The sequence below is a fragment of the Hypomesus nipponensis genome, chromosome 22 (assembly GCF_054491055.1).
Source record: "Hypomesus nipponensis isolate SF chromosome 22, ASM5449105v1, whole genome shotgun sequence".
Taxonomy (NCBI): domain Eukaryota; kingdom Metazoa; phylum Chordata; class Actinopteri; order Osmeriformes; family Osmeridae; genus Hypomesus; species Hypomesus nipponensis.
Window position 1 is genome coordinate 290,001 of NC_140382.1, and position 7,500 is coordinate 297,500.

The window sequence follows — 7,500 nt, forward strand, 5'->3', positions numbered from 1 at the left end:
TATTTCGTACGGCCAAACCAGCCTGGCAACGCCCGATCTCGTCTGATCTCGGAAGCTAAGCAGGGTCGGGCCTGGTTAGTACTTGGATGGGAGACCGCCTGGGAATACCAGGTGCTGTATGCTCTTTTGCTCATTCACTTAGAAACTGAAATCTTGCAATATGCACAAGTAGTCCTTCATGAAAGGGGCTGGAAGCTGTTTTCATTTTGACACGAGAGAGAGAGAGAGAGAGAGAGAGAGACCACCTTGCATTGTCAAATGCCAAATCTGTATATGGATAAGTAGCCTATGGTTGTCAACTTATTTCGTACGGCCAAACCAGCCTGGCAACGCCCGATCTCGTCTGATCTCGGAAGCTAAGCAGGGTCGGGCCTGGTTAGTACTTGGATGGGAGACCGCCTGGGAATACCAGGTGCTGTATGCTCTTTTGCTCATTCACTTAGAAACTGAAATCTTCCAATATGCACAAGTAGTCCTTCATGAACGGGGCTGGAAACTGTTTTCATTTTGACACGAGAGAGAGAGAGAGAGAGAGAGACCACCTTGCATTGTCAAATGCCAAATCTGTATATGGATAAGTAGCCTATGGTTGTCAACTTTTTTCGTACGGCCACACCAGCCTGGGAACGCCCGATCTCGTCTCATCTCGGAAGCTAAGCAGGGTCGGGCCTGGTTAGTACTTGGATGGGAGACCGCCTGGGAATACCAAGTGATGTATGCTCTTTTGCTCATTCACTTAGAAACTGAAATCTTGCAATATGCACAAGTAGTACTTCAAGAAAGGGGCTGGAAGCTGTTTTCATTTTGACACGAGAGAGAGAGAGAGAGACCACCTTGCATTGTCAAATGCCAAATCTGTATATGGATAAGTAGCCTATGGTTGTCAACTTATTTTGTACGGCCATACCAGCCTGGCAACGCCCAATCTCGTCTGATCTCGGAAGCTAAGCAGGGTCGGGCCTGGTTAGTATTTGGATGGGAGACCGCCTGGGAATACCAGGTGCTGTATGCTCATTCACTTAGAAACTGAAATCTTGCAATATGCACAAGTAGTCCTTCATGAATGGGGCTGGAAGCTGTTTTCATTTTGACACGAGAGAGAGAGAGAGAGAGAGACCACCTTGCATTGTCAAATGCCAAATCTGTATATGGATAAGTAGCCTATGGTTGTCAACTTATTTCGTACGGCCACACCAGCCTGGGAACGCCCGATCTCGTCTGATCTCGGAAGCTAAGCAGGGTCGGGCCTGGTTAGTACTTGGATGGGAGACCGCCTGGGAATACCAGGTGCTGTATGCTCTTTTGCTCATTCACTTAGAAACTGAAATCTTGCAATATGCACAAGTAGTCCTTCATGAAAGGAGCTGGAAGCTGTTTTCATTTTGACACGAGAGAGAGAGAGAGAGACCACCTTGCATTGTCAAATACCAAATCTGTATATGGATAAGTAGCCTATGGTTGTCATCTTATTTCGTACGGCCAAACCAGCCTGGCAACGCCTGATCTCGTCTGATCTCGGAAGCTAAGCAGGGTCGGGCCTGGTTAGTACTTGGATGGGAGACCGCCTGGGAATACCAGGTGCTGTATGCTCTTTTGCTCATTCACTTAGAAACTGAAATCTTGCAATATGCACAAGTAGTCCTTCATGAAAGGAGCTGGAAGCTGTTTTCATTTTGACACGAGAGAGAGAGAGAGAGACCACCTTGCATTGTCAAATACCAAATCTGTATATGGATAAGTAGCCTATGGTTGTCAACTTATTTCGTACGGCCAAACCAGCCTGGCAACGCCTGATCTCGTCTGATCTCGGAAGCTAAGCAGGGTCGGGCCTGGTTAGTACTTGGATGGGAGACCGCCTGGGAATACCAGGTGCTGTATGCTCTTTTGCTCATTCACTTAGAAACTGAAATCTTGCAATATGCACAAGTAGTCCTTCATGAAAGGGGCTGGAAGCTGTTTTCATTTTGACACGAGAGAGAGAGAGAGAGAGAGAGAGACCACCTTGCATTGTCAAATGCCAAATCTGTATATGGATAAGTAGCCTATGGTTGTCAACTTATTTCGTACGGCCACACCAGCCTGGGAACGCCCGATCTCGTCTGATCTCGGAAGCTAAGCAGGGTCGGGCCTGGTTAGTACTTGGATGGGAGACCGCCTGGGAATACCAAGTGCAGTATGCTCTTTTGCTCATTCACTTAGAAACTGAAATGTTGCAATATGCACAAGTAGTCCTTCATGAAAGGGGCTGGAAGCTGCTTTCATTTTGACACGAGAGAGAGAGAGAGACCACCTTGCATTGTCAATTGCCAAATCTGTATATGGATAAGTAGCCTATGGTTGTCAACTTATTTCGTACGGCCACACCAGCCTGGCAACGCCCGATCTCGTCTGATCTCGGAAGCTAAGCAGGGTCGGGCCTGGTTAGTACTTGGATGGGAGACCGCCTGGGAATACCAGGTGCTGTATGCTCTTTTGCTCATTCACTTAGAAACTGAAATCTCTCAATATGCACAAGTAGTCCTTCATGAAAGGGGCTGGAAACTGTTTTCATTTTGACACGAGAGAGAGAGAGAGACGACCTTGCATTGTCAATTGCCAAATCTGTATATGGATAAGTAGCCTATGGTTGTCAACTTATTTTGTACGGCCACACCAGCCTGGCAACGCCCCATATCGTCTCATCTCGGAAGTTAAGCAGGGTCGGGCCTGGTTAGTACTTGGTTGGGAGACCGCCTAGGAATACCAGGTGCTGTATGCTCTTTTGCTCATTCACTTAGAAACTGAAATCTTGCAATATGCACAAGTAGTCCTTCATGAATGGGGCTGGAAGCTGTTTTCATTTTGACACGAGAGAGAGAGAGAGAGACCACCTTGCATTGTCAATTGCCAAATCTGTATATGGATAAGTAGCCTATGGTTGTCAACTTATTTCGTACGGCCACACCAGCCTGGCAAAGCCCCATCTCGTCTCATCTCGGAAGCTAAGCAGGGTCGGGCCTGGTTAGTACTTGGATGGGAGACCGCCTAGGAATACCAGGTGCTGTATGCTCTTTTGCTCATTCACTTAGAAACTGAAATCTTGCAACATGCACAAGTAGTCCTTCATGAATGGGGCTGGAAGCTGTTTTCATTTTGACACGAGAGAGCGAGAGAGAGAGAGACCACCTTGCATTGTCAAATGCCAAATCTGTATATGGATAAGTAGCCTATGGTTGTCAACTTATTTCGTACGGCCAAACCAGCCTGGCAACGCCCGATCTCGTCTGATCTCGGAAGCTAAGCAGGGTCGGGCCTGGTTAGTACTTGGATGGGAGACCGCCTGGGAATACCAGGTGCTGTATGCTCTTTTGCTCATTCACTTAGAAACTGAAATCTTGCAATATGCACAAGTAGTCCTTCATGAAAGGGGCTGGAAGCTGTTTTCATTTTGACACGAGAGAGAGAGAGAGAGAGAGAGAGAGACCACCTTGCATTGTCAAATGCCAAATCTGTATATGGATAAGTAGCCTATGGTTGTCAACTTATTTCGTACGGCCAAACCAGCCTGGCAACGCCCGATCTCGTCTGATCTCGGAAGCTAAGCAGGGTCGGGCCTGGTTAGTACTTGGATGGGAGACCGCCTGGGAATACCAGGTGCTGTATGCTCTTTTGCTCATTCACTTAGAAACTGAAATCTTCCAATATGCACAAGTAGTCCTTCATGAACGGGGCTGGAAACTGTTTTCATTTTGACACGAGAGAGAGAGAGAGAGAGAGAGACCACCTTGCATTGTCAAATGCCAAATCTGTATATGGATAAGTAGCCTATGGTTGTCAACTTTTTTCGTACGGCCACACCAGCCTGGGAACGCCCGATCTCGTCTCATCTCGGAAGCTAAGCAGGGTCGGGCCTGGTTAGTACTTGGATGGGAGACCGCCTGGGAATACCAAGTGATGTATGCTCTTTTGCTCATTCACTTAGAAACTGAAATCTTGCAATATGCACAAGTAGTACTTCAAGAAAGGGGCTGGAAGCTGTTTTCATTTTGACACGAGAGAGAGAGAGAGAGACCACCTTGCATTGTCAAATGCCAAATCTGTATATGGATAAGTAGCCTATGGTTGTCAACTTATTTTGTACGGCCATACCAGCCTGGCAACGCCCAATCTCGTCTGATCTCGGAAGCTAAGCAGGGTCGGGCCTGGTTAGTATTTGGATGGGAGACCGCCTGGGAATACCAGGTGCTGTATGCTCATTCACTTAGAAACTGAAATCTTGCAATATGCACAAGTAGTCCTTCATGAATGGGGCTGGAAGCTGTTTTCATTTTGACACGAGAGAGAGAGAGAGAGAGAGACCACCTTGCATTGTCAAATGCCAAATCTGTATATGGATAAGTAGCCTATGGTTGTCAACTTATTTCGTACGGCCACACCAGCCTGGGAACGCCCGATCTCGTCTGATCTCGGAAGCTAAGCAGGGTCGGGCCTGGTTAGTACTTGGATGGGAGACCGCCTGGGAATACCAGGTGCTGTATGCTCTTTTGCTCATTCACTTAGAAACTGAAATCTTGCAATATGCACAAGTAGTCCTTCATGAAAGGAGCTGGAAGCTGTTTTCATTTTGACACGAGAGAGAGAGAGAGAGACCACCTTGCATTGTCAAATACCAAATCTGTATATGGATAAGTAGCCTATGGTTGTCATCTTATTTCTTACGGCCAAACCAGCCTGGCAACGCCTGATCTCGTCTGATCTCGGAAGCTAAGCAGGGTCGGGCCTGGTTAGTACTTGGATGGGAGACCGCCTGGGAATACCAGGTGCTGTATGCTCTTTTGCTCATTCACTTAGAAACTGAAATCTTGCAATATGCACAAGTAGTCCTTCATGAAAGGGGCTGGAAGCTGTTTTCATTTTGACACGAGAGAGAGAGAGAGAGAGAGAGAGACCACCTTGCATTGTCAAATGCCAAATCTGTATATGGATAAGTAGCCTATGGTTGTCAACTTATTTCGTACGGCCACACCAGCCTGGGAACGCCCGATCTCGTCTGATCTCGGAAGCTAAGCAGGGTCGGGCCTGGTTAGTACTTGGATGGGAGACCGCCTGGGAATACCAAGTGCAGTATGCTCTTTTGCTCATTCACTTAGAAACTGAAATGTTGCAATATGCACAAGTAGTCCTTCATGAAAGGGGCTGGAAGCTGCTTTCATTTTGACACGAGAGAGAGAGAGAGACCACCTTGCATTGTCAATTGCCAAATCTGTATATGGATAAGTAGCCTATGGTTGTCAACTTATTTTGTACGGCCACACCAGCCTGGCAACGCCCCATATCGTCTCATCTCGGAAGTTAAGCAGGGTCGGGCCTGGTTAGTACTTGGTTGGGAGACCGCCTAGGAATACCAGGTGCTGTATGCTCTTTTGCTCATTCACTTAGAAACTGAAATCTTGCAATATGCACAAGTAGTCCTTCATGAATGGGGCTGGAAGCTGTTTTCATTTTGACACGAGAGAGAGAGAGAGAGAGAGAGAGAGAGAGACCACCTTGCATTGTCAATTGCCAAATCTGTATATGGATAAGTAGCCTATGGTTGTCAACTTATTTCGTACGGCCACACCAGCCTGGCAAAGCCCCATCTCGTCTCATCTCGGAAGCTAAGCAGGGTCGGGCCTGGTTAGTACTTGGATGGGAGACCGCCTAGGAATACCAGGTGCTGTATGCTCTTTTGCTCATTCACTTAGAAACTGAAATCTTGCAACATGCACAAGTAGTCCTTCATGAATGGGGCTGGAAGCTGTTTTCATTTTGACACGAGAGAGCGAGAGAGAGAGAGACCACCTTGCATTGTCAAATGCCAAATCTGTATATGGATAAGTAGCCTATGGTTGTCAACTTATTTCGTACGGCCAAATCAGCCTGGCAACGCCCGATCTTGTCTGATCTCGGAAGCTAAGCAGGGTCGGGCCTGGTTAGTACTTGGATGGGAGACCGCCTGGGAATACCAGGTGCTGTATGCTCTTTTGCTCATTCACTTAGAAACTGAAATCTTGCAATATGCACAAGTAGTCCTTCATGAAAGGGGCTGGAAGCTGTTTTCATTTTGACACGAGAGAGAGAGAGAGAGAGACCACCTTGCATTGTCAAATGCCAAATCTGTATATGGATAAGTAGCCTATGGTTGTCAACTTATTTCGTACGGCCAAACCAGCCTGGCAACGGCCGATCTCGTCTGATCTCGGAAGCTAAGCAGGGTCGGGCCTGGTTAGTACTTGGATGGGAGACCGCCTGGGAATATCAGGTGCTGTATGCTCTTTTGCTCATTCACTTATAAACTGAAATCTTGCAATATGCACAAGTAGTCCTTCATGAAAGGGGCTGGAAGCTGTTTTCATTTTGACACGAGAGAGAGAGAGAGACCACCTTGCATTGTCAAATGCCAAATCTGTATATGGATAAGTAGCCTATGGTTGTCAACTTATTTCGTACGGCCACACCAGCCTGGCAACGCCCGATCTCGTCTCATCTCGGAAGCTAAGCAGGGTCGGGCCTGGTTAGTACTTGGATGGGAGACCGCCTGGGAATACCAGGTGCTGTATGCTCTTTTGCTCATTCATTTAGAAACTGAAATTTTGCAATATGCACAAGTAGTCCTTCATGAAAGGGGCTGGAATCTGTTTTCATTTTGACACGAGAGAGAGAGAGAGACCACCTTGCATTGTCAATTGCCAAATCTGTATATGGATAAGTAGCCTATGGTTGTCAACTTATTTCGTACGGCCACACCAGCCTGGCAAAGCCCCATCTCGTCTCATCTCGGAAGCTAAGCAGGGTCGGGCCTGGTTAGTACTTGGATGGTAGACTGCCTAGGAATACCAGGTGCTGTATGCTCTTTTGCTCATTCACTTATAAACTGAAATCTTGCAATATGCACAAGTAGTCCTTCATGAAAGGGGCTGGAAGCTGTTTTCATTTTGACACGAGAGAGAGAGAGAGAGAGACCACCTTGCATTGTCAAATGCCAAATCTGTATATGGATAAGTAGCCTATGGTTGTCAACTTATTTCGTACGGCCACACCAGCCTGGCAACGCCCGATCTCGTCTCATCTCGGAAGCTAAGCAGGGTCGGGCCTGGTTAGTACTTGGATGGGAGACCGCCTGGGAATACCAGGTGCTGTATGCTCTTTTGCTCATTCATTTAGAAACTGAAATTTTGCAATATGCACAAGTAGTCCTTCATGAAAGGGGCTGGAAGCTGTTTTCATTTTGACACGAGAGAGAGAGAGAGACCACCTTGCATTGTCAAATGCCAAATCTGTATATGGATAAGTAGCCTATGGTTGTCAACTTATTTCGTACGGCCAAACCAGCCTGGCAACGCCCGATCTCGTCTGATCTCGGAAGCTAAGCAGGGTCGGGCCTGGTTAGTACTTGGATGGGAGACCGCCTGGGAATACCAGGTGCTGTATGCTCTTTTGCTCATTCACTTATAAACTGAAATCTTGCAATATGCACAAGTA

At 47.1% G+C, this 7,500-nt stretch overlaps 8 non-coding genes and 17 pseudogenes across 8 annotated transcripts; all 25 read left to right on the forward strand.

Moving 5' to 3' along the window:
• Positions 1–4: 4 nt before the first annotated feature.
• Positions 5–123, forward strand: LOC146235277 (5S ribosomal RNA). The gene has a single exon (XR_014741403.1). It is a non-coding gene; the product is annotated as a 5S ribosomal RNA (ribosomal RNA).
• Positions 124–305: 182 nt separating this feature from the next.
• Positions 306–424, forward strand: LOC146235278 (5S ribosomal RNA). Its single transcript, XR_014741404.1, has one exon. It is a non-coding gene; the product is annotated as a 5S ribosomal RNA (ribosomal RNA).
• A 178-nt stretch (positions 425–602) lies between these two features.
• On the forward strand, positions 603–721 carry LOC146235279 (5S ribosomal RNA; annotated as a pseudogene).
• Positions 722–893: 172 nt separating this feature from the next.
• On the forward strand, positions 894–1,012 carry LOC146235280 (5S ribosomal RNA; annotated as a pseudogene).
• A 168-nt stretch (positions 1,013–1,180) lies between these two features.
• On the forward strand, positions 1,181–1,299 carry LOC146235281 (5S ribosomal RNA). The gene has a single exon (XR_014741479.1). It is a non-coding gene; the product is annotated as a 5S ribosomal RNA (ribosomal RNA).
• A 172-nt stretch (positions 1,300–1,471) lies between these two features.
• On the forward strand, positions 1,472–1,590 carry LOC146235282 (5S ribosomal RNA; annotated as a pseudogene).
• A 172-nt stretch (positions 1,591–1,762) lies between these two features.
• LOC146235283 (5S ribosomal RNA) lies at positions 1,763–1,881 on the forward strand (annotated as a pseudogene).
• A 180-nt stretch (positions 1,882–2,061) lies between these two features.
• Positions 2,062–2,180, forward strand: LOC146235284 (5S ribosomal RNA; annotated as a pseudogene).
• Positions 2,181–2,350: 170 nt separating this feature from the next.
• Positions 2,351–2,469, forward strand: LOC146235285 (5S ribosomal RNA). Its single transcript, XR_014741383.1, has one exon. It is a non-coding gene; the product is annotated as a 5S ribosomal RNA (ribosomal RNA).
• A 170-nt stretch (positions 2,470–2,639) lies between these two features.
• On the forward strand, positions 2,640–2,758 carry LOC146235286 (5S ribosomal RNA; annotated as a pseudogene).
• A 172-nt stretch (positions 2,759–2,930) lies between these two features.
• On the forward strand, positions 2,931–3,049 carry LOC146235287 (5S ribosomal RNA; annotated as a pseudogene).
• Positions 3,050–3,225: 176 nt separating this feature from the next.
• Positions 3,226–3,344, forward strand: LOC146235288 (5S ribosomal RNA). Its single transcript, XR_014741405.1, has one exon. It is a non-coding gene; the product is annotated as a 5S ribosomal RNA (ribosomal RNA).
• A 182-nt stretch (positions 3,345–3,526) lies between these two features.
• LOC146235289 (5S ribosomal RNA) lies at positions 3,527–3,645 on the forward strand. The gene has a single exon (XR_014741406.1). It is a non-coding gene; the product is annotated as a 5S ribosomal RNA (ribosomal RNA).
• Positions 3,646–3,823: 178 nt separating this feature from the next.
• LOC146235290 (5S ribosomal RNA) lies at positions 3,824–3,942 on the forward strand (annotated as a pseudogene).
• A 172-nt stretch (positions 3,943–4,114) lies between these two features.
• On the forward strand, positions 4,115–4,233 carry LOC146235291 (5S ribosomal RNA; annotated as a pseudogene).
• A 168-nt stretch (positions 4,234–4,401) lies between these two features.
• LOC146235292 (5S ribosomal RNA) lies at positions 4,402–4,520 on the forward strand. The gene has a single exon (XR_014741480.1). It is a non-coding gene; the product is annotated as a 5S ribosomal RNA (ribosomal RNA).
• Positions 4,521–4,692: 172 nt separating this feature from the next.
• Positions 4,693–4,811, forward strand: LOC146235293 (5S ribosomal RNA; annotated as a pseudogene).
• A 180-nt stretch (positions 4,812–4,991) lies between these two features.
• On the forward strand, positions 4,992–5,110 carry LOC146235294 (5S ribosomal RNA; annotated as a pseudogene).
• A 170-nt stretch (positions 5,111–5,280) lies between these two features.
• LOC146235295 (5S ribosomal RNA) lies at positions 5,281–5,399 on the forward strand (annotated as a pseudogene).
• Positions 5,400–5,585: 186 nt separating this feature from the next.
• LOC146235296 (5S ribosomal RNA) lies at positions 5,586–5,704 on the forward strand (annotated as a pseudogene).
• A 176-nt stretch (positions 5,705–5,880) lies between these two features.
• LOC146235297 (5S ribosomal RNA) lies at positions 5,881–5,999 on the forward strand (annotated as a pseudogene).
• Positions 6,000–6,173: 174 nt separating this feature from the next.
• On the forward strand, positions 6,174–6,292 carry LOC146235298 (5S ribosomal RNA; annotated as a pseudogene).
• A 170-nt stretch (positions 6,293–6,462) lies between these two features.
• LOC146235299 (5S ribosomal RNA) lies at positions 6,463–6,581 on the forward strand (annotated as a pseudogene).
• A 463-nt stretch (positions 6,582–7,044) lies between these two features.
• On the forward strand, positions 7,045–7,163 carry LOC146235300 (5S ribosomal RNA; annotated as a pseudogene).
• A 170-nt stretch (positions 7,164–7,333) lies between these two features.
• LOC146235301 (5S ribosomal RNA) lies at positions 7,334–7,452 on the forward strand. Its single transcript, XR_014741408.1, has one exon. It is a non-coding gene; the product is annotated as a 5S ribosomal RNA (ribosomal RNA).
• The last annotated feature ends 48 nt before the right edge of the window (positions 7,453–7,500 follow it).